Source organism: Aulonocara stuartgranti (genome assembly GCF_965226115.1).
Source record: "Aulonocara stuartgranti genome assembly, chromosome: 6".
NCBI lineage: Eukaryota > Metazoa > Chordata > Actinopteri > Cichliformes > Cichlidae > Aulonocara > Aulonocara stuartgranti.
In genome coordinates this window covers 28,727,744-28,753,748 of record NC_138944.1, presented here as the reverse complement: position 1 = coordinate 28,753,748, position 26,005 = coordinate 28,727,744, and the positions used below count along the sequence as shown (strand labels likewise).

At 39.3% G+C, this 26,005-nt stretch overlaps 1 long non-coding RNA gene across 3 annotated transcripts in view; it reads left to right on the top strand.

Annotated features, from left to right (window-relative positions):
- The first annotated feature begins 1,785 nt into the window (after nt 1–1,785).
- LOC309707646 overlaps nt 1,786–26,005 on the top strand; it is a 60,658-nt gene continuing 36,438 nt past the window's right edge. For 2 of the 3 annotated variants that reach the window (XR_014277039.1, XR_014277040.1), the window contains exons 1-4: nt 1,786–1,994; nt 7,579–7,708; nt 7,803–7,904; nt 13,655–13,739. This is a non-coding gene — a long non-coding RNA (uncharacterized lncRNA). Of the gene's footprint in view, nt 1,995–7,578; nt 7,709–7,802; nt 7,905–13,654; nt 13,916–26,005 lie in introns of those variants that run through there. The other variant, XR_014277041.1, reaches the window with a different exon arrangement.

Below are 26,005 nucleotides of genomic sequence, written 5' to 3'. Positions count from 1 at the left end.
TCACAAATGCCCATCTGAGGATGGAAAAAAAAACCCCTATAAATTCAAAGAGCTCTGATTCCAGCGCAGCAGGGCAGAAAACTGAAGCCAAGTTCTATCTGCTCTGGGTTTCACTTTGGACCATTTCAACAACATGCATGCCCAACTACACAGACACATATACAGACATATGCATGACAACACAAACACGCTCACACATTTAAAGCCATTCAAACACAAGGGCATCCTGTCAGAAGTAGATCCACACCAAGACCTGTGCCAGAGCCCTGAAGCCATGAGATAGATGGTGCCTGGAATTTGTTTGAATACATTAACCAGTTTATTTGGTTCAAGTAAATGTGAAGCACAAGTCTTAAATTAGTCTCAATTATGCACGCAGTAATTTGTGGTGCTGTATCATAAGGTAGTTAAGCACACCGGAAACATAACTCACTGTCCTTTTGCAGGGCATTGTGTTTAGATTATTCTGTGTCATATAGGCCAGTCGGGTATTCTGTACAACATGTGTCTTAACACGTCAATCAAAACCTTTAAAATCTATGAATTTTACTGTCTCTGGTGTCCTTTCACGTTCTGGGATGCAAAGGATTCCAAAGTGATTGTCGGGGTGAACAAATGTGGCCGTGCACACGTGACAAATATTGACGTACCTCACCATTTTCTACCTCCCGCTGTTTGACCTTGGTTCACCTGTCATGCTTTTAAAAAACAGCTAGCACGCTTTGCAATCAGTGTCTCCTCACTGACATTGGTTTGCTGACTCATAACGTCCATGACTTTGGGAAGGATAAGTACGCGTTACATCTGTCACAGCGTAAAGTGCACCATGAACCAGAAGGGATGAGGAAAGAATTCCAGAGCTACAGTGTATATGAACCTCACACACTGCTGACTGGGACAGAAAAGATGAGTGCAACACCTGTAATAAGATCATCCGTTGTCCTTGACTGACGAGAGTATGACTTGTCAGATACTGTATGGTTGACCACACAGCATAAGATATAAAACAGGGCTTTTTCTGGGGTTTTTTGTTATTGTTGTGTTATTACCAAATTTGCACAGTTTAAAGTGAAAATCTCAGAGATGTAAAGAAATCGCAGCTCTCTCTCTCTCTCTCTCTCTCTCTCTCTCTCTCACACAAACACACAAACACACAAACACACACAATGTTAGGCAGTAATGGGCCCATCATTTTGTGAGGACATATAATGCTGCACACTACTTGAGCAGGGCATGGAGAAAGTGACCTCAGTGTTGTCACTTGGTTGGGGATGTGTAGCCTGTCTGCTGCAATACTCCACACTGACCACCAGTGTTGGTCAAGTTACTTGAAAAAAGTAATCAGTAACTAATTACTGATTACTTCCCCAAAAAAGTAATCACGTTACTTTACTGATTACTTATTTTCAAAAGTAATTAATTACTTAGTTACTTTTAAAAAACCTGAATAGGTGATAAAGCGATAGATCTTTCAGCCCAATTCTACTTTTTCTACATAATCCATCATACAAAATGTAATCAAATGGAAAAGTCTCTTTTTTAAAACATGTTTTATTAGTTTTAATCTTTTAACTTTATGCATCAAGCAAAAATTTAATTATATGCAACCTTCTTTGACTGGAAGAAATTTGTTTAACATTGCATATTCCAGCACATAAAATAAAATATTTTTTTTTGTGTTTACACTCACTCTTTCAAATAGATGCAAGTAAAACACAGCAGAAAATAAATAAAATCAAAGACCAGCGGTCCTGTTGCTCTATTTTCACCTGTAAAGCAGGAGTAGAGTAGGCGTAGGTTTACCCTGGTGCAGGTGTGCCGCGGTCAGTGGAAGAATCCACGAGTTTCTCTGTGAATTTCCCATTACGTCGTTGTGCACTCGGTGCTTGCTTGGAAGTTTAGGGGTTTTTTTCGCTGTAAAAATAAGTTTTCTTCCCACGCACAACGGACGCTAATGTTTTTGTCACTTTTTATGGAATCAAACTCAAAGTAAGGTCAGTACTTCCACGCTTTAAACGCTGCACGCTCATACTCTCTCCCGCACTCGATACATTATCCATTTTTGATCTGCACACAGCTGTTGTCACAAACATCACACTGGCTTACATCACTGTCATGAGACACTCTCGCAAAAAAATCACGGTTTTAGTAACGCAGTAACGCAGCGTGCTTACAGGAAAGTAACGGTAATCTAATTACCGTTTTTGCAATAGTAATCCCTTACTCTACTCGTTACTCAAAAAAGTAATCGGATTACAGTAACGTGTTACAAGTAACGCATTACTGCCCATCTCTGCTGACCACTGCTGTAAATGATCACAACAATTTTTACACAGTACTGCATTTTTAAATGTAATTGATTTGGAGCTAAATTTTGAAAAGCACAAATATCTTTTTCTGTAGATAGTCCAAACACCCACAATGGTCAAGCTCTTTCACAGGTAGCAGAAAGAGCTTGGACTGAAACGGACACTGGAGCCTTATTAAAACATAGTTAGAATATAGGACATTACTTCTCCACAGCTTTGCTTTTAATGGGTTTTATTATGCATCTGTGCATTACGGCATCTCATGACTAACATGTCAGGAAAGCCTCTGTTTGAATTTGAGTGGTATTCTCACTCTCTGTGTTCATATTATATGATCCCATTTTCACACGTGGGGGAGCGCTACGATCCATCGAGGGAACACTGTTCTCACCTGTGCAGCTGTGCCTGTGAGGTTTTCTTCTATTTGCAGATTAAGTACCTGCATTATCCTCTTTTTAAACAAGTATTAGATGGACCACTGTCCATCTGCTGCTCTACAGCCCCTAGTTATAGTATTAAAATGGAACATTTCGTAGAGATTAAAGAGTTTCATTACTACACTTGATGTAACCTAAATGTGAACATGAGTGACATTACCTTCCCAGCAGCATCAGTCCATAACTGGAAACTTTACCATAATTCTGAAAACTACTCAGTTTACTATGCACTTTAAAAAGTCTTACATTTTAAAGCAAGGATGTGATTCAAGGAAGAGTAAGATTTTAATTGTAAACAGGTAGCAAAAAACTTGATGTTACAACACAGACTGAGGGAAGACAGAAGAAATACATACCATGGAGAGAGCGGTAATAATAGAATACAGGTGAACACTATCAAGGCAGTAATGAGGGTGGGAAACAAAGAACATGAGAAACTAACCTCTAAAAAAAGGGATGAATACAGTCACCTAAAATAAAAAAGTGGCAGGAAACAGTACAAATACTGAGGAAAAACTCTTCTTTGGCACACTTTGTAGGGGTTGCTTATCATCTGTTGCCCTCTCAATGTATCCCTAGCATTCCTTTCAACCGTCTACATGTCCTCCTGCACTACATCCATGAATCTTGTCTGTGTGGTCTTCTACTTTTCCTCCTGCCTGACAGCTCCATATTCAACATCCTTTGTTCAGTGTTACTCCTAATGAAAATCTTAAAATCTTTAACTTGCCAAGACTTGCCACCTGTCTTTTTGTCAGTGCCATCTCCAAATCATAACACAAATATAAATTGAGCGCCTGGTTCTTATGCAGCAATTTTCGACTCTGTTTGATCACATTATACAACATGCCCCATTCACCCATTCACCCTTTCACACGAGGACTTTCTATTTAACATGGCGTCCAATCTCTTGCCCAAGGACACTTAGGCATGCAGAGTGGAGACTGGAGGGGATCAAACCACAAACCTACCAATTAGTGGAAGACCTGTTTTAACTAATGAGCTATGCCCCAAACATACTGGCTGTTCACAGCCTTCCTGTTGTCTCGATAGACAACAGGAAGACTGTCTTAGCCTCAGGAGACAGTAACTGCACTACAGCTACACTATAACAGCAAAGAAGTCTACAGTCACGTCACGTTTGCCACACCAATCACATTATTTACAAAGTCACAGGTCAAGTATCACTCTGATATGCCACCTGGTCATTCATTTGCCACTCTAATGTGACTGCAGAGTAAAACGAGCGAACAACAGTTCCTCTTCATGCAGTCTAGCAGCGCCCCTTTAATTTCTGACCTTGCAGATTATGAACTCTGTGCACACTGCTTGCTTGGAATGTTTATCATGAAATCTGGATTTAAACAGACACGCTTCAGCAGTACAATTTCCTGCAGAGCGCTGCACAGAGGCCAGCAAGTTGCTTTTCTAACTAGCTAATTATTGGGTACGTCAATCACCCATCACACAGTTTCTTTTTGGATTCAGAGCACTCCCGAATGATATGCAAGTGGCTTCCTGTTACTGTGAATGCCGGCAAAGCTTTCTCCTGACTGATATGCATGGGGTTTTTAAGAAAGTTGAAAATAATCTTTTACTTGCATGTGCCCCTCAAGTTGCAGATGATAAGCATTATGCAGAGACAGATGATGACGGAGAAAGTTAACTGTATATCATGACAAAGCTCTTTTTGTAGGCTTTTATATTTCCTCCCACACACACAGGATAAGCTTTCTCATCTCTTATATTTTGCATTTTTGCACTGTTCACATTATGTTATTTTCCCACTACATCCCTTTCTTTGCAGCATGTACCGAACAGCTTATATCACAGCCAGTGGACTTTGTTGTGTAGGTGTTAGCTTTTCACTGTCAACACACAGTGGGATAATTGGCAATCGTCGGTGTAAACATCCATGCCATCTTAAGTCAAACAATGTCTGTGTGTGTCTGTGCGCGTGTGTGTTAATATCTGCAGCATTTTGCATCACTGTGGTGTCTAGTTTATCTGCCATTCGAAGAACAAACTAAGGATGTAAATGTTTTTTGCAAGTAATGCTGTGAATAGGGTTGCCAACTCCCTGAAAAATAAATAAGGGACACCTCGTGGCCAGGGCCGGGCGACCCAGTTGTCTTCACCCTTCCCAGTTTGGTGAATTTTCTAGCTCTTTTTTTGTGTGTGAAATTATTTTTTTAACCCTTTGACTTGAATTTGATTTAAGTAGATGCATATTCTATTCTTTGTGATATGAACACATGTGAAACAAATGATCATTTAGCCATTTATTTTTAGCTCAAAATGACAACATTAACACAGTAAAACAGGTCTCCTTCTTAAACAGAAGCCTGTCATGCTTAACTTTTGAGAATATAAGTAAATCTTTCTTTAAAAGAACTCTGTCCTGCTTAACTTAAAATAATAGAAAACAATAGAAAGAAAAACATTCTTGTAACAGTGCACATTTAGTGCATTTAGTACAATTGGCTTCAGTTGAGGTATTATTTCAGCTTTTCTAATGCTAATCAGCTGCTCCTGTTTGTAAACCCGCTTGTTCCCATGATTACGCATCTTAACTCATCATCATTATTCATCTATGTATTACTTTTATGTATTAGTCATCTATTTGTTGTAATCATCTATCCTTGCAGTTGTTTATTACACAAAATAAATTATATTATCACACTTCTGGCCACATAGCGCTGATATTCACTGCACATGCCCATATTAACGTTTTCCAGCCAGGTGTTTTCCTTTTCCCATTCTTCCCTTTCTCTGAGGGGAACAAACATTGCTGCTCTAATGCTGGGCTCACACTGTGCGGTTTTAGGCCCATTTTGAGCCGATTTTTGACCGATTTTGGCCTTCATCGTGCATCGTGTAGTATACGTGGGGTAACGAGAAGTGATTAACACCTCACGACCAACTCCCGATCATCAATCGCTCGTGAGGGTCTCATCACAGCCGCTCACACTGCTCGCGCGCAAACACGTAAACGTTGGTGTAAAAGATGGAGCAGCACGGCTGTGCAGCGTGTGATCTGGACACAAGCGATGGAGGCACAACTTGTAGAACTTTGGAAAGCTCATCCGAGCCTTTTCGATGTGGCATCACAAAATTATCACGACCACAACAACCGTGAAAACAGTTGGATTTACACTGCTGCTCAATCACAGCTGCCTGATCATGTTTTTCATTAGCAATTTAGCAAAGTTGATGGTGGTGGTGTGTGTGTCTGTGTGAGTGTAAGACGGAGAGAGAGAGAGCGCGACAGATTTTCTGTTATAACCTTCGTGTTATGGAGGCACAGTGTGAGCACTCAGGTCGCATCAGAGCATCGGGCGGTATAGTGTGAGACCCTGCATCGTGACCTACCAACTTCTAACCCCTGCGAGTCAATCGTGCAGTTTGAGCAGGAGCTGAATAACGTGACTGAAAAAATCGCACAGTGTTTGCCCAGCTTTAGGTGTACTGTCGTCCGAGACTTGCACCGCCGTGTCGGCGTTTGTTTCCCTGTTGGCCATGCTTCTTGTTATGGTCATCTGTTGTCTTCCGGTATTTTCTCCGTAAGCAACCTTTCCTCGACCAATGAGATGAGCGGTAATCTGAATTGTCATACTCGAATTGTCATAAGTGTGCTGTCAGCTCATTGGTCACAAAGCAGGAGAGGGGCTGGGAATTATGTTTTCAAACAAAGCGTTAATTCCATTGAAAGTTATAGACTACTTTTGATTCTCACTGTATTACGGGACAAAGTGCGTCCCTTATTAGCTCAATACGGGACGTGTACTTTTGTTTCGAAATACGGGACGATTCCGTATTTTAAGGGACGGTTGGCAACCCTAGCTGTGAAGCATCTTCAGTGAACAGACGGCTCTGAGCTTTAAAGCCCGTTTTGTATCCACCTCACAGCTGAGGAAGAGCTTTCCTTTAGTGTGTATGAAAACATGTACACATGGTTTCCAGGAGTGCTCATTAAAGTTATGAATATTTTCATCTCAGGAAGTGTCAAAGTAATGGGAACCTTTCGTGCTCAATCGTTTAATGATTAAATTGTGTGCTTTTAGCTCCCACTAAAGTTGGCTTTAAATGCTGTTAGCATGCATTTTTCAATAGATGCGAGTAATTATTTAGCAGGAGCAATCAGCACCAGAGGCTCCCAGAGGCTCAGAATTACGGGCAGAACCCCAAGATACCGCCATACCCCATTATTTCATTCACAGTGGAGTTTGAACGTTGGCAGCTCGCATCACTGGGCTCTGTGTTCAAACATTGCACAGTAAGTGAAGCCTTTCAGTGGCTGAAAGCTGATGGCTGATAGCTTGTGTTTGGCCTCAGTTCTGTTTGCACATGAACACAGATTTGAGCCTGAGGCTGTTGTCTGAAACCCGTGTGAGGAGCGAATCAGATTTGTGTATGGGATTACTTGTAATTGGATACTATGAATTGCTTTTTCCTTTTATGTAGGATTATTTTACACTCACTATTTCTGTCTTTCACGAATCGGGGTTATCAGCCAAAGATCATTGCTCTCAGATCATATCTGAGAAGTGGCACTTCTACATTTAAAATAAAACATTTTAAAAAAGCTTTTGGCTTCTTTCCAAAGTGTAAATTTCTAAATATACATGTATCCTATCATATAAATGGAGGTATTGGAAAAAAATGTGCCTCCTTATAATTAAGGAGTTTGTATTCAAGGGGTCAAGCCTGGCCACTGCTCTTCTGTAAGATCATTAATGGACTCTCTGGTGTTTCCAATTATAAATGTTTATCCTTATGTATGCATCCATATTTAGCATTAAATCTAGTTCTCCTATTATTTCAACCCAAAGGTGTCCAGATAGCCAACACCATCCACGTGTGTGTATCCAGAGGCAGGAACATTAACTCATCCCTGTTGTTTCGCCACTTCTTCAGGTACTTGTCACGGTGCCACCTGGCTAAGGAAAGTTAGTGGAGTAGGTAAGAAAAGGGACATCTGAGGGGGAACCCAAGTTGCTCCCAGGCCAGATGGTATATATAATCCTTTCAATGTGTTCTGGCTCTAACCTCTCAGTTGATGTGCTTGGAATACCCAAACACTGAAGGCATCCAGGAGCCATCTTAATCAGACCACCTCAGCTGTTTGGAAAAGGGTAGCGTTACACGTTCCCTTATGGTGAGCACTTTTATTTAACCTGAGTTCATACTAAAGTTTTTTTTTTTCTAAATGTGACCTCGGTTAATTTATTGCTAGTTTCACATTGGATAATATTTATTTGTTATTAATTGAGCAATGTTTGTATTTGTATGTGCTTGAGCTGCTAATTTGTCCTTGACTTTTGGGGATGCCTCATTCAGTATGTAAAATGTGTTATCCTGTCTCAGATGTTTCACATAATGCCTTTAACTGAGCCAGTTGACTGCAGCGCAAAAAGCCTTCAGCAGTTGCAAATGAACCCTTGATGATGCTAGCTGATACTCAGCATTGTGCCACAGAAAATCTGCAGCTGGTTTGGGTTGACTTTGTGTGCCAAAAACACACAAATGAATGACCTGCCAGTGTGAACACAGGCAACCTGGGACAGCTAGAACCATCACTGCCACACAAACAACATTATACACTGTGGGGAGCTTGGTGAATTGATTTTCTTCATTTAACAAAGTGTTCTGTAGTTTGTTTGTTTTTTGAATGGTAAAATTAACAAGTAATTGATAGCAGACACAGGTCAAATAAATGGAAAATTTTCAGTAATATCTTGGACTGTGCTTCTCATTAGTCTCTATGCAGTAGCAAGCAGTTACTTTTAGAGAAAGGTAAGCACAGGTGAAGATAATGTTAAATAAAATATTAATGAAACATTAAGGCGGTGGTTAGCTGTTAAATTTAGTGGAGTCAGTGAACCAAGTGATTTCTTACAGATGCTAATCTGAAAATGGTGGTGGAGTCTGCACCTGTTTAACTAGCCTGTTTTATTAAATGGGACATGGTAAAAGTTCCTCTCTCCATCATCAAAGCAATCTTTGCTAATTAGATGAAGTAGTTTTTAAAAGTTTCCTCACAGTGCACATTAACTCATCTATGTCGCACGTGCTAGCCAAGATGGTTTGTAACAGAAAATGTATCTTTTAAAATGATGAATCACGCAGTAATTTTTTTCATTTGCTTGCTACAGTTTCCAAACATATCTGCGCATGAAAGCACCCTCAGTCTTCAGAGGTTTATTCAAACATCCAGCATCAGCCTTTATTCCGGGGACATGGACATGCCCATGCCAAGGAAACTGACAGAAACTGATTCTAGTGGCTCAGAGTCAACTACAGCTACAAGATACGAGTAATTAATTGGATGGATGCAAAGATTCAACGTTGTTTGCTTTATGAAACAACATGTTTGAAATTTAAGGAGAAGTGCTTGCCTTGCTTGCCCTGAAGAAGAAGATATTTTAACAACTAATATTAGATAATATTTTAAATGGTGAATAAACACAGAAATCATGGTATAAAAATCAGGCTTCATCTATTGTAAAGCTTGAATATTTCAATTTCTGTTAACACACTTTAAAAAAGAAACCCAAGAGTCTCCTATAAATGATATCTATGAAATGTGATATTGTGTCACAGTTTAGCATTTATGCTGCCATAAAACTGAATTTCTAAAGTCAGTGTAGTATAAGTTAGCAAAATCTTAACCCCAATTGTTGAGTGTTTCCTTAAGTTTTAATATTTTGCATATAACACCTGTCTCCAACTTTTTTTTTTTTTTTTACCAGACTTCAGCTCTGTCTCCATGACAGTGCTGACACCAGTTTGTTATGAAATATGTGCAATGACAGCTCAGTGCCAGAGTGTTTAATTAGCAAGTTAAGTTAATGTAGCATTATTGTAATTAGCATTTTCTGCTTATTTTTTATCCTGATGTTAATTACAGACAATATAGCATCTTCTCCAAGGACTCTCATCTGCTGTTCTTCAATCTGTGGTTTGCATATAAATAAGATAAATAAATAAGACAGCTAAATGAATCACAATGTATTTATATCGCTTCTATGATGTTGACATGCAAACCGTAGCATTGCGTAACTGAACTTTGAAATATATTTTCTCATTTAGTTAATGATTTTTGCAAACCATTAATCTAATTGGATATTTCCATTAGAAGTGCTTAAGATAATTTGATACAAATGAAGGAATGTAACTGTCTGAATGCTGCAGTGACAACAGAATAGATACATTGCACGCGACTGTGTCACAGTTCTAAACGAAACAAATGTGATTTTGAGCTCAGCATGAGATTGCACTCTATTAAGAGGATGCATCCATGTAATTTAATGCAGTTTGTTTGGTATGTTGCATTTTGCATAGTTCATAATAACAATGAGATTACTATATTACACTAACAATAATGTTTAATATTGGGACAGGTTGCATGACATCAATATTTCCAATTTCACTACTTTATGTAATATTGCAGCTTAGAGAAAATGGGGTGATTTTCATTAATACTTTAATTAAATTGCATGAACCGGCAATCTGTCAGTAGCATCCACAGTAGCAGCTTTCATTCAAGCTGCTTTAAATTTTAATTTAAAAAGCGCTGCTAGAAACTATCATCTGATAGGTAAGATGAGGCTGTGTGACTGTGTATTTGTACTTACGTCTGTAGATATCCATTTGCCACCTTGCCATTGCAATTATGGCTGCTGGGGAATAGTATTTAATAATATACACTTGTCACCTTAAAGATTGAGTTTAGTGCCTTTTTATAGCCTGAATAACCCTCTGAAATTGAACGATAGCTCGGAAAAACCCATTTTGCAAATTTAATTTACAGCCCGAAACCAACCAAAAGAGACCCAACTTCAACAATGGGAATTCTTACTTCTTCCTCATGACTAAAACAGATTAGTTACACCACCAACAAAAGTTTCAAGTGAGCTCATTACACGGTTTGAAACTTGTGGAAGAATTCTACAGTTTGCCAAATAAAAGCTTCCTGTTCTTCCTCTAAAAAATCCCCCCTGGACTGTGGCCCTTGTCTGATTTTCATCCAAAACCCTAAACAACATAATACCAAGAATAACAACAGCAACAACAAAGTCTAGCAGCCATTTATGTACAATTCCCAGGTTATGAATAATATTTGAAAGTCTTCTTGGGTCAGTTTGCAGCGTGGCCGTGTTGTTTTGCTGACACAGGTCCTCATTAAAACCAGTTGCTGATTTTTCCCTCCCTCTCGCGTCTTCTCTTCTTCACTCGGTTCCTCTTTGTGCTGCTGGTTCCACATCAAAGGGATTAATCTGCATAGAGCGAGGAGGGAGTAACGAGAGCCAACCTTGTTTAGCTAGTCAGTGTGCTGGTAGTGCTTATTGGCTGCTGACAGATGAAAGAAGAACTGCTCCACTAGCTAAACCTCATAAGTGCCTGGTATGATAAAAGCTCATTTCCTCAGTGAAAGTGAATATCCTCACAGCTATCTGAAAGAATGCACATAATAATTACAGAATGAATGTGAAAAATAACACATATATTTCAGTCACTACTTCTGAGTGCTTTATAATTTACTTTAATAGGATTCCTGTTTTCATTATCCTGCTTTCAGTATTTTTTGGAAATCACAGCTTAAATCAAGAGAGCGATGGCCAAACAGAGTTTGTTCAATGTTGATAAATGATTCTTAGTTGACATTAGTCATCCTCAAAAGCAAACTAACCACGGCATGGTTCATTCTGAGTGTGTGCCCTTATGTCTACGTGGCTTAACATATACTCACACGTGTTTACAAAACTGTTGCATGCATACTTGTTATGCATTGTTGCTTTACATCACCTGTAATGAGATTATGGGGTGTATTTTCTTGGCAGTGCAAAGCGCTACATGCACTGCTATTACCCTTTTGTGAGGCACAGATATGAACAAACTAGTGGATGCTTTATTCTCTTTGTTACAGTAAGCTTTTGCATGGTACATAGGTTACCAGGAACATATGGCATAAAACATTGGCTGGAGGGGATGAAGGTGAAGCATTTTCCCAGCGTTGTCTTGTTAATACGTTGCACTTGGCTCGCTAACCTTTAACACTGCTCTTAACGGAGTGTAAGGTTGTAAAGGGACTGCTGGACAGATGTGCACAGTGACTGGTGCCAATTAAACTAGCTGCTGGTGGTCAGCTCATACTGTCTGCTTATGGAACCACAGTATCCTCTTCCTCATCCTCTTCCTGCATTTGTTGTGTTAAGAAAAACTGTTGATGAGGAGCAGGACGTGGCATATTTTATGAGATTTGTTTTCTTTAGAAATTCTATCAGTGTCTGTGCTGATCTTAGTAAGTCCGATTGTGTTTCTTAGAATAGATGTGTGTTTCTTTGATAAAGGATGATGTTAATTAAATCAAACAGTTTGCTGGTATTAATGGACATTAAGACGTATCTAAAAGAGGTAAAATGAATAGACTCTATCTATCCTAAATATAGTACTGTGTGTATGTGCAGCCAATGAATCACTTAACAGTGCATCTGTCAAGAGTTATGATCAAGCTTTGACTGAGACACTAGAAAATCAGGATCTTGTGTGAAAATCTGTGTTTGCCTATAATTGGTTGTATATCATTAATTGGCTTGAATGAGAATGAGCGCAACGCACAGTCAGATAAAGCCAGAGGAGCACTACAAGCCAGCAAACTGACACAATGTGTTAAACGTCTAGTGGACATAACACACCTTTACCAAATTGCTTTTTTAATCACAGAAATGTTCAGTGTGCTCATTTAGACCCTGAAAGACATTTTCTTTGTTTTTCCTTGAAACCTTGGTACACCCATTGATACAGCTGTGCTCCCATCGCCACGTCGTGGTATATTTATACCATATACCATATATAGTATTTGTAAGAAAAATGGAGGATTATAACTGTAACTGCAGGAAGAAAAGGTAAGATGTGATGCACAAATTCGTAAAGGATACTAAAGGGCTGCAGACGTACATGCGTACACAGTCTAAGTACAGCAAAACATTTTTGGTCATTTTCTGTCGATCTGAATTTCTACCTTAATCATCTGAACACAAGTAGAGCAGCTGAGTAGGCAGAGGATGCACCTGCCACAGGGTCCACTCTGGTTCCAGCCAAACAGCAGCTTTTTAGGGTAATTTAACTGTCTGACTACATGCAGAGTTTTACACTGCTGCTCAGTCAGATGCAGCGTTGCAAAGGGATGAAGTTACATTGGTGTGTTTCTGAATTGATCTATTTGGTAAAAGGGAGAGAAAGTAGCTGAAGCAGGAGAATTCAAAGTGCAATGAGGTAGTAAAGTTTGAACATGATATCAACCAAAACACCAGCTAAGGCATTGTTCTTTTTTCAGTTATATGGGCTTTTTAGGCTTTGTGATTGTAGTGAAGTAGATTTTGGGGTAGGATTTTACGCGATGTCCAGGAATGCAGCACTAACATCCACACCTTCCCAGCTGATAATTTGCGGGCTTATAAGAAACAGCTGCGCTTCACTACCACATGGAGGCATTTGGCAGTCTTTTCCCATCCAAGGTGGCTGAGAGCGTCAGGCAGATAAGCACTGCAGCTCTCCTCAGGAAAGCTGCTCATTTTAGTATTGCCCTTTAGATAGTGGTAAGTGGGACCCTTGTGTTTGTCTTAATGTGGCATGTAGTAGGGTGGACCTTGATGCTGTTTCCCTCTTTTGTTACAGGATTGTGCCATACTGCTGCTGTCTTGTGCTGTTTTGTTTTGGCCTGTTGTCATTTTACAAACGTTTTTGGACTGGCCTTGACTGACTCCTGGTTTTATGGTCTTTTACTCGGAATTGTTTTATATATTTTAATCTTGCTTTTATAAAGAACTGTAACTTGGGGTGCATTTCTTTTACTAATTTGTTTAATGTCTTGGGCTGTTCTTTTCTTGTGTTTTGTTGCTTTAGTGGAGGTGCGGCCGCTTGTTGAAGGGCTAGGCATGTGAGGTGGAATCCCCTCCCCGATGCATGAGAGTGTACACACCGGGCACAGGTAGGTTGCACCATTTAGATTTCAGTGTGAGTGACAGTGAGGTTTGCAGTGGAACTACATGGGTGACTAATTGGTGGCACCCTTGGGCACTCAAGTGGCCGGTCTCCACTAATTTGTTTAGTTATTTTATTGAGCTGTTATTGTTCTAGGGTAACATCGTGGCAGCGAGCCTGGTCATTTTAACCATTGTTTGTTAATAAAGTGTTTTAATTAACCATCTTGCAGCCCTGCTACCTTAAGAACTTTTCTGATTTTACAGTTCTATGCTTTTAGCAGTTTTTCTTAATAAATTTTGATTTGTAAAACTGATCTGCCTCACCTCTGCTGTTAATAACAAGCCTGTGGGCTTTGTTAGCTAGTGTAATGTCTACGTTGGCTATAAAAATCTTTCCTGGGATGTACCTCTTCTCTCCCCCCCCCCCCCCCCCCCGGTGGTGTAGTCAACATCCCTTAGTCACCTTCGTTGTTTATCCCTCATTTGTGCCACCACATTATCAAAGGACATGTCAGAGTTGACAGGAAGCTAGATTAGAGAGCAGGATTCCCAAGCAGGGAAAAAGGCCTCAGCAATAAAACAAGATATGGGTTGCCTGCTCGCCCGAACTGAGTTTTATGTACCTGTTCTCAGAACTTTGTATTAACACGTTAATTTACAATATAAAGCACTTTGACTCCACTGTTGTTGTTACAGTTGCTACATTGCTATATAAAATGAATTTAATTGTATTTAATAAAACTTTATGTAAACAACATTAAATTAAATATATATTGTGTTGCTTTCTTTCTGTCTTGTCTAATTAAAGAGTCAAAAAACCCAAACGTTACTCATAAAACAGGTTAAATTGTTGGAAAAAATATCCTGTTTTAGTTGCTTTCTGTTGTCTCAAACACACACCCTATTACCAATGAGTGAAGTGCACAGCCTTAAAAGATATCCTGTGATCAAATCAAATGACCTTTAGCCTTTAACTATAACTTACCCTGTAATTAAGTGACATTATCCTACCCGATCTATACTGGTCCTGTGTGGACACCCACCTGCCTTACTTAGAACTTGCTCCGCCTACAAAGGACTGAGCAGGTTAACCAGTCTCACTTCATTTTAGTGTCTTTTCTCCCATGACCTCTGACTGTACCAAACCACTTTAGCATCTTTGCAGTCTGACCTCCATCAATATCCAACTCACCCTATTGAGTGAATCGCATGGCCTCGCAGTACCAGTGTCAGGCAACAGTGAATTGCTGAAGGGATAAAACTGGCCACAGACAAGTCAGTATTGTAAGGTCGTTGCAGTAGTATTATTGTCCGGAGACAGTTAACTGGAATCCTGTCATTCCGGAGCTGCGAGATTACAGCCAGTGATATCTTTGACCTTTAGCAAGTCTCCTCATGGGTACCGCCCTTTAATAGTTAAGCCAGGCTGAGGGAATTGGTGCGTGTGTGTGTGAGAGAGTGTGTGAGCGTGCTGCACGAGATGACCTCTCCCGCTGCATCCTTGGGTAGCTCTGCTTGAAGCTGAGACTAATTTCCATTCTATAAATCCTCTCATCTGAAGGATGCATCTAATGCGATCGCAGACTAGAGAAATGCAATGAATGTAAAATGCAATCCCCAATTTCTTGCACATTTTCCCAGGATAACGAGCTGACATTGATCTGCTCTTTTATTTTTGCCTTTCAACCTAATTTGGTATTATTAGTCTTCAACAATCAGGTATTCACTAACGTGCCATGGTCCCATAGTTTTGAGTTTTGTAGGTTTATGGGTGTCTTTTGGGTTTTGTGAAAGGATTATGTTGTAGCTCTATATTGTTTATGGTTTCTGTTTATCGTATCATTCTGGTGGTTTTTAGTCTTTGTTATCTGTGCCTTTAGTTCCTTGCTTAGCATGCTTAGCTTAGATGTTCATTGTTTGCTACTTCCTGTCTTGTTATCCCTGATCTCTTCTTGCTGCATCTTCCACCTGTTTTCCCCTAGCCTCATTACCTTGTATATTTATTGACTTGACACTCTCTTCGCCCTTTGTCGTGTTCGCTCATTTTGCTCCATATATCTTCGTTCCGTGTTTCCTTGTATTTACTTTTCCTGTTTCCTGTTTTTGTGTTAGTAGCAATACACCTGTTCTTTGAGTTAACACTGTTTCCCAGAGTCTTGCGTTTGCGTCAACAACCTGCAAATCGTGACAAAACTAGAGGCCACTCAGCTCTGTCAAAGCATTGCATTTGCCATATGTTAAAGTAGAACACACTGGGGTGTAGTAAATATGAGGATGTCTTGTTGTTTCCAAGTTTAGCACATAAAATTAAACTTCAACTATAAAACATGATGTTGAATCAGCAACTGTTTAGCCAGACATCCTTTTCATTTTTAATTTTCTTGGTTTAAAATTGACCATTTACCTTTAATCCACATGAAGCTTGTGAGGCTTTTGTCTTTGAGAATAGTTATTTTTAAAGTGTGTGAAGGTGGATTGAACTCAGAAATATCTTCTTCATGGTTAACACTATTTTCATTAGTATGTAAGAAAGATGTGCACGTTCATTTAAAACATGTCAGAGACATACAACGTGCTTTGAAAGCGAACATATCTCAGGGGAAATATCGCTCTCAAACAACCCAGCGCATACTGGGAAGCCTGTGAATGTACTGGTACCATTTGGTATAAATGCATCTATAATACCCTGTTGTAAATGTTGTCAATAAGACAACATGAAAAAGTTGGAGATGTGGGAAGTTCTGTCGAGCTTATATACTTAAATGTTTTTAGTTAATATTTGAAAAAAAAAAGAAGAACGTGTTGATTTTATTAAATTTCATTGCCATAATCTGTTGGAGTTAACTGCTGCCTGAAATCAAGCATTGTTTCAAAAAATAGGTTTTTACATTAGCAATTCAGCCTTGGACGAGTGGAGAACTTCAAACCTTGGTTGTGCCTCTCTTAGAAAAAGTAAAGCTCTCTGCCTGAAGCTAATTTCAAAGTAATAATATGTTGCAGTGTCTGAGAGGTTCCTGGTGCCAAACACACTGTGCAGCCTTCATCAAGAGATAATAGAAATGATTCGACTCTTCTACTCTATTCTAGTGATGTGTGAACATTTGCTATTCAAGATATTCCTCAAACCATCCTATCATTTTTAAATGTAAATGTAATAATAAAATAATCACTTCAAAAACTTTTTGTTTACTTCACATTTTGGCTTTTTCTGCTCTCAAGAAAACAAAGACTTAAAAAGACTTTGAAACTAACATATATGATAGTTGAAGGGTCTCAACGAAAGGCCTCAAGCGAGAAATGCCAGGAGAAAAGCCAGTCAGGGATTTTAATAACAACCACATGACACCAAACTTCTTAAAAATGAACAAAAAATGTTGCATTTGAGGAAATCACTGTTATTATGCCAACAAATTGTCTTTCTCAGAATGGACCTTATAATCCCCTTTGAGATATGAGCCGTGAACTGAAGCACTTTGATTTGAGTTTGCCCCGTTGATTTGTCTCATTACTGAAATTACTTTAATTATTGTATATATCTTTGAATTCTCTATTTCACTGTAATAAAAGGACATAACTACATAGAGTGGATAACTGTAACTTGTTAATTCAGCTTGTGACCTTAAATTGTTTTTGGACTGTCTATATGCCACTTTTTACAGCTACTGCAGCATTTGTGGGAAATTACATTTTTAAGGGATGCAACTTAAGTTATTGTATTTACTAGAGATGGCACGATACCACTTTTTTATGTCCGATACCGATACTGATATCATAATTTTGGATATCTGCCGATACTGATATAAATCCGATATAGCGTATTTTATTATCAAAATATTTCTTAAAAGTATCTTGCTCCATTTTGTATAAGTTCATACTCAAGTTTAAAAAACAAAACAAAACTAAAGCTATTCTGTTATACCTGTATGCCAAAAATACACTGCACCCAAAATATTTCATAGTTCAGCAATACTGATCAATCTAGTAAACTTAAACCTGCACCATCCTCCCTATTCTGGTATTTTAAAGAGTACTTGGTGGAAATATTAAGCAACCTAACTAATAGGGTTGTCAACTCCCAGCAAAAAAGAAAAAAAGAAGGGAACCACCCCACACCCTCTGCCCCATAATGCTTAATTGACATAATCGACTTTAATTTAATGCAAGTGTAAAAATAAATAAATAAAAAATGCGCAGAAATCAATAATTTTTCTACAATAATTAAATAGATTCAACATCTTTATTCAACAGAATTGCAGACTGCACACATGGTATCTTCCCAAAGGAAAAAGTACTATAGCTTACTAGGGTATATATTAGACTTAATAGTTGCTATATACAGTAATGGATTTCTATACATTTTACATCAGATGAAAACTTTGGTTGTAAGATTCAGATAATTATTTATTAAAAGTGAGACATTTTAAATGAGAATAAGAAAGAAAAGTATTTCTTTGTACCGTACCCCCCTTTTCCCTGTTAATGCCCTACCTGGGCCCCTGGCAAAACTTTGCTAGACCCGCCCCTGCACAGTTACCAGCCGTCATGGAAAAGGATCCTGGTGTAGACAGTAATATTAAATAAGTTCTAACAGTTGCTTATCAAGGTTAAATGTGCTGCTGTTGTTTATCCGCTGGTTTCCTCTTCCTGGCGCAAATTGAGCGATAAACAAACAAGAGAGACGGACTCGCGACAGAAAAGCCGATCAGCTGATCATCGACCAGTTTCATGATTGAAGTAGCAGCAGAAGAGGGGGAGAATGAGAGGCAGTCGCTCCCAGCATTCGCTGGAAATGCTTTACAAACATTCAGAGATGAACTCACACACTTGCTTTACTTCTCTGGGATACCTTTAAATGCTGGTTTGGGAGCACCTAGCGAGGCTCCAAATGCTCAACCAGATCCTCGTGCTTCCTCCCACAGTCCAAAGACACGCAATTAATTGGGCTACATTAATTGGTGATTCTAAATTGGCCATAGATGTAAATCTGAGTGCAAATGATTCTGTTTCTCTGCGTTAGCCCTGTGACAAATTGGCAGTGTGTCCTGGGTGTATCCTGCGTCTTGCCCTATAACAGCTGGGATAGGCTCCAGCCCCCCATAATCCTGAATTGAATAAGCAGAATTGGCAAACGGTAGAAGTGCCTATGAGTGTTTTACAGCCAGATTTCCACGCAAATTGGGAAACCGTGTCAAATTTGAATATAAACAGAATGCAGTAATTTGTCAATCTGCCTCTAATATTGATATGTGTGGTTGAAACAAAACAGTGACCACACCAAAAAATGCTCTGCTTACCAGTGATTGTAGGGCCTTACTCTAATAACTTTGTGGTTCTTTTGGAGGCCAAATTGTTTTGAAATACTCAAATTTTTGTTTGACTCTATTGCCGATAAGCAATAGTTCAGATTCTTGTAAGAGGTTTGACAGTCGTCTAGTGACCAGTCACAGCTGAGCAGGCTTTGTGTCTATGATTTAGCATCATAGAAAACCAAGACACTGTATTGGTAAAACGCCAGTTTAATAAAACAGTAACAGTCTTGATCCAGACATCTTGGCTACACTGGAAGCTCAAAAACTGGCAGTTACTCCCAGCAGCAAGTCAGTATCTCACTTTGCATTACTCTCACTTAATAAGCTGAACTGTAAAAGAGCCCAATGAGTGACTTCCAGTACAGAATGATGTATGTTTTATGTATGCTTTAATGATGTCTGTGCAACGCCATCATGATAACAGTCATTAAATGCTGGTTTTTGAGTTTGTGACCCAGAGACAGATTTCTGAATGTTTTCACCAACAACAACTTGAGTCCTGGAGTCTTTCCTATGTCACGATCTGAGGAGACAGACCGTGCGGTGGTGCGTGTGGTGGACCCAGGTGCGAACACAAGAGAGTAGACCGGAGTAAACTTAAACTGAAAGCGAGCCTTTATTATGGCTGATGACAGGTTTCAAACAAAGCAGAAATACCGTGATACCGTGACTAAACTGGGAAGCAGATACTGATAAGCTATGAAGACTCAGAAAACCATGACGATGACTGTAAAGACTGGCCGTGAGGACATGGAGGGTGGGAACACAGACGACGCAACACAGACTGAATGAAACACAGAGACTAAATACACATGAGGGATGATCAAGGGAAGTGGAAACACATGAGGGGGGAACAGCTGATACACATGAACCTAATGACAGGACAGGGAAAGTGAAACTACAAACACTGACATTAGACACAGACTTCCAAAGTAAAACAGGAAACATGGAGATTAGACGTGACCTGAACTGAACATAACCACACAGATATGACGCATGACAGGTAGACGCACGAACCAGGGAGACTGAGTACAGGGAGATGACATAAACACTAAGAAACAAAGGACTAAACAGCAACCTCAAAATAAACTAGATGAACTAAACTAGGGCACAAATGAATACAAAAGATGCATAAAACTCAAACACTGGGTCGCTCGGCCCAGGACCATGACATCCTAAGCCTCTCTGAGATTGTTTAAATCCCATTTATGTTACAGACCTGCTGCGTGTTTGTGAAATCATCACACAATTTTTCCTTTTATTTTGTGTTGTTCTTACTCTTCAAAGACTTCAGGTGTAAAAACATACTTATTAAATTGCATACCTACAGTACATCCAGTTTTGCCCACATGGCGTAGGTGGCATGGCAATTTAATTAATCTGAACATGACAATGTCCATCTTGGATGTCACTTTATAATAAATGATATGGCCGGCAAATTGCTGGTGATTGGTTTAATTATAACCGATGAAAATTATAATTTAATTATTACTGATGAGATTGTGGCACTTTGTAACTAACGTTTGATAGAACAGATAAATGTTCATCTGAGGACAATAGCCCAGTGTGTTGTCATTTTGTAAGTGAATTAAATACAGAGCTGTCTTGGTGTGATTGCTGATGGTGAAAAGGAAATTGCACCGTTAAGAAGATTTAATGTTTTCCCTTGAAGGGTCTCACCAGAGCATGCAACATCAACATCATCATTGCCGTGCTTTATGGGACAACAGATTAGAGTCTTTATCCCTCCCAGGGAGGCTGAACCACAGGGCGAGGAGGTAAAAGTGTCAAATCTGTCCATGTGTTGGGATTAATGCCAAAATTATGTCTGTGCATTAACCTTTGTAGCTGGAGTCAGAAGGCAATAGCTTAATTTAACTTCGCATAATGATTGAAAACACATAAACATGCTGGCTCAAAAGTTTAAAATTATGATTAGCATTACCTCAAAGTTCACCAAGTTACACTTCATTTTGTGCATTTAATCTGTGTACACATAGCATGTTTTCTTCAGTGTCAGACGTTTAAAACTACTGTCACATCATGGTCCCTCAACCCAGTTTTTGAGTGTATTATGGTCTATCTTCACTTTTGTTTTCTTAGTGCATCTGAGTTTGTTATTTTTAGTTCCTGGTTGAGTGGTGGTTCATGCTGTGATGTATCTGTGAAGGTTCTCAGTCATCCAGGTCATCATTGTCAAAGGAGCTTGCAAAGAAAAGCGTCTGGACTTCTTTAAGTTACTTGAAGACGTTTCACCTCTCATCCGAGAAGCTTCTTCAGTTCTAAGGTCAAATGGTGGAGAGTCCCAGATATAAACCTAGTGGGAGTATCCCCCACAGAGGGACAAAAGGACCCCCTGATGATCCTCTAATCACCTGAGCCAAGGTGTGAAACTGGGTGTGGGTCCCAATCAGCCAGTTTCCCGAAACTGCTGCTGTGATGTACCTTTGTGCAACCATAAGAAACAAAGACTACAGCTGCGCAAAGTTCAACCACACGATCAAGGGAAACACTGTGGACTTTTTGACAACTTTACGTGCATTTATAGGGACCTCCAGAGGTCCTTTCAATGGCTCTGGGGACCTCGCGAGGAAAGCTTTCTATAGTTAGCTGTTTTTAGTTACAAAGCTTTACAAAGGTTTCTTCTTAATGAATGAACATAACACAAACAGCACGGTGGCATGGCGATTAGCACTGTTGCCCTGCTGCAAGGAGGTCCACCACCTCGCCGGAGGCTTTCTGTGTAGAGTTTGCATGTTTGCGTGGGTTCTCTCAGGGTACTCAACCTTCCTCCCACAGTCCAAAGACATGCAATTAGTAGGGTTAGATTAATTGGTAATTCTGAAGTGCCCATAGGTGTGAATGGGTTAGCCCTGTGGCAGACTGGCGTGTACCCTGCCTCTCACCCTATAGTAGATGGGATAGGCTTTAGCCCTCCCATGACCCTGACAAAGATAAGTGGAAGACGATGGATGGATGGACAACACAAACTCTCGTAGAGGATACAGTGTCAGAGTGGTACATGTTTTGAAGTGACAAGCAGCAGGTGCATTTAGTATACGTCGAGCAGCTGCAAAAAAGACCAAACAAACATAGAAGCAGAGCGCAGTGGCCTGCGAAACACAAATGTTGGGTCCTATACTCTAGCTAGCGGTCAGCGCAGAACGTGCTGTGTCTTATATAAGGCTCGGCCTGCCAGTCATGACAATTATTCCTAGCTTTAGTGCACCACACAGTAGTTCTTTTTGCCCAACTGTTGCTGATGTAGACACTTCTTAAATGGCTGCAACATGACTTTTTTAAAACCTAACTGTACAAATTAAGTAAATGCAACAAGTTAGCATTAGAAGTTATAGCGTCCTTGTAGGTCAACGTTTGTGTTAAACTAAATTAAATGTATCCATTATCTCAGATTTGATGTATTTCTAAATTATGTTCCTTTCTTTAACCGAGTCAAAATAATACAATGCTTTCTGATGGCTAGTCTGCTTGGCCAGTAGGGGTTTACGCAATGCGGTTACAGAAAATAGCTTCTTTTCTACCTTGTGCTGCTCACAATTGACGTTCTCAAAGGCATTTCATTGGGGATGGACTAGATGAGTGTTGGATTTCTCCCAAGATCGAAGAGCAGAGAAATCTAATCTGGAAAACAATGCCGGTACAGTGGCTGCACATCTGAAGAGAATTCTCTGCTGGGTATATATGCAAATGTTTTACCACTTTTTCAATTTGAGAGAGAAAAGGCTCAGTGCAACCAGTTTGATAAGATTTTTTCATTCTGTCAGAATGCATACACTTTAAGAGGATTCGGTCATCGTCAGCTTGCTTTAAGTATGTGACAATCATAACAATCTCCCCTTTCCACTGCTCTTGGTGGTAAATCCGCTTTTTTTATCTTATCCCTCAGTGCGAAACACTATCTGGAACAGCCTGATACAGTGTGCAATAAATGTATCTCTGTATATATACTGAAATTCAGGTTGTTGTCAAAAATGGTATTAAGGCTTAGATAAACAAAAAAGCAATAAATTCAATATATATTTTTTAACTTTAGTAATTAATGCAGTCTAATTGGATTTTTTTTTTACAATATTATTTTTTAATTGGAAAATTAATGCCTCTACCAGCCTGGTATTAATTGGGATTAGTAAAGGATGCGCCCATATGTTTTTTGTTTTGTTTGTCCCTACGTCTGATTAGAGGTTTAAAAGGTAAAAACTGATCAAACATGGCATCTGTTTAGTGAAAACATACAGATGGTATTTTTAATATAACTAGAAACATGTTTCTATGAAATAAAAAAAAAATCAATTAGCTTTCTTTACAATATCTGAACTCAGTTTTTTAAATTATTTAAATCACATCACCTTCCTTGTAAATGATTATGGCCTAAATTGTCTGTGCTGTCAGAGAGGCGTGTATCCTGTCATTTAGTGCATTTGGATAAGCTTTAATTAACCTGGTAACCATGGTATTTCTTTTTGAAAGCATTTTTGTTTTACTGGCTGATGGGTATCTCTCTTTGTATTTTGTCATGAAAATCCCTGGATGAGCGCAGGAACACCTCCAGACATCATTATCTGTGAGCACAGTTCACCGTGCCATCCACAAATGGAGATTAAAGCTCTATCATACAAAGAAGAAGCCATATGTGAACGTAATCCAGAAATGCCACCATCTGCTCGGAGCCAGAGCTCAATTAAAATGGACTGAGGCAACGTGGAAACCTGATTTGTGGTCAGATGAATTGAAATGTGAATGTAGAGAAAATGTACACTGTGTCCAGGATGGTCGATCAACTAGAATCCTATATCAGATAAGAATGAGACAACATCCCTCTCCCAGATGTTTAAACCAGTCTCCTCAGTTTCTAGACCTATACGTTATTTTAAAAAAGTGCAAAATCCACAGGTGGAAATATTGAATTTGCAGTTTTTGCCCCATAAGTTTTTTTAAATAAACTATATTACTTGGACAATTTTGAGAACATTATCTGATTTAGCTGTTTTTTGCACACAGCATGATTCTCGGTCTGCACCTTTGGAAATTTAATCATACACAAACATAACAACTAGTTACTGTATTTCTGATCCATACACAAACAGAATTGGGGGAAAGTTGGCATACAGAGACAGAGTGTTCCAGTGTTTTCTGTAACAAACCCAAAAGTTTTCTTTACCTCATCTGGCTGAAGAACAAGTGAGCTTATGAAATGGCGAGACACTCATGAGTGATTGTTCATCCACAGTTGACAAGAATCAGTAATCCTCCTATAGGATTATGGCTTCTTCTCTGTGGAATAGTCTCCCCTTAAATATTAGATCTGCACAAACACTTGAGCAATTTAAATCATTACTAAAGACACATTTCTATGCCCTGGCTTTTAACACACTATGACCCAAGCATTTTGGTCTTATTTGAATTAGTTTAGTTATTGTTTTAATTCTTTTATTGTCCTATTATTGTTTTTTATTGTTATTATTGTATTACATTGTTGCTTTTTAATACCATTTTTATATTGTTAAGCACTTTGTGCAGCATCGGCTGTTTGAAATGTGCTATATAAATAAATTTGACCTTGACCTTGACCTATAGTATTGCTCAAAATTTAATCAAACTTATTCAGTTTATGTTTACACTTTATACTAAGCCTAACTAAGCTAGTCATCTTATCCCACGACTACAGGCATGCAGTTAGTCTGCTCAGTGATTTAAGCATTTCTGACATTATTGATTGCTTGAATATGACCATTGTAAATAACCTTTTTTAAAACTAGCTGTTCTTTTATACCAGCTGTAAATATTAATCAATTTATCGAGAAACCAACCCCTATGTGTTTTATTTCTTTGCTCAAAAACTTTCCTCATAGTTTCTCTCTTGTTACTAATCATGAATTATTCATCATTTTTTAGAAAAATGCAATCTAATCCTAGCTCAATTCACAGCGCTGAGAATACCCTCATTAAGGTGATCAATGACTTATTAGGAACTGCTGGTTTTTACATTTTAATTAAACTTTATTAAGGTGGTTCCTCTTTAGCAGGTCCATTTAATTTTGTTTCTATATCTTGAATTGATTGTTTTAATTTAATTGTGATGGTGCACTGGCTTAACTTTAATAGTTTTTACCTGCTTAACTATCTGTGAAACACTGTTGCTATAATTAGGATATTTCCCTTGTCTTGAAGATTTCCCTTTACTAAGATAATATTAAAAATTTCAGTATTTGGACACCAACCAAATGTGTCCAAATACAGGATCTCGGTTCCCGTTTATATTACATGTTTCAGCGTCTTACAGCAGCTTATTGTGATCAGTTGATCAATTATCCCTTGATTAATGTCCAATCCCGTGATTGACAACAGCTAGTTAAAACTAGCCACCCAAAAGTACAGAGATTTTAAAACCTTCTAGTAAACAGGGTCCCAGCTTCTCCTGGGAAAAGTCACCACTGCCATAATCCTCGCAGCCCGGACCCTCCACACATCACACATCAGACTGCGGAGACAGGGCATGAAGGTGGTAAGGAGGAACTAAGGGGGGCGAGGCTGGACAATGTGACTTCGATTGCTCTGTTGAGGGTGGGGCTCGATGGCGAACCTTTGGCCGCTCTGGTGGGGGGTTTATGGGGGACAAAAAGGAATTGGGCCGGGGGGTAGATCTGAGCCCAGCATTGACCCGCTCCATCATCTCAGTGAATTTCAGGTGTGGGGAGGAGGGAGAAAGGGAGGGGGAGGAGGGTGATGGCCTGTCAGGGGTTTGGGGGGACTGGGGAAGATCGTGGTCCCTGGTCCTGGTCGTTGGTGTTGTTGAGAGAGTTGGAGGCAAATAGGGACCCCTCTTCTTGCCTCAGATGTCTCTCCTTTCTGAGGCTCTTCCTGGGTGGGGGCAAATGGAGCTCCTTCTCAAGGTTTCTGCTGGGCTTTGTCTGTTCTTGGAGTACTGTTTGTTCCTCTTCATG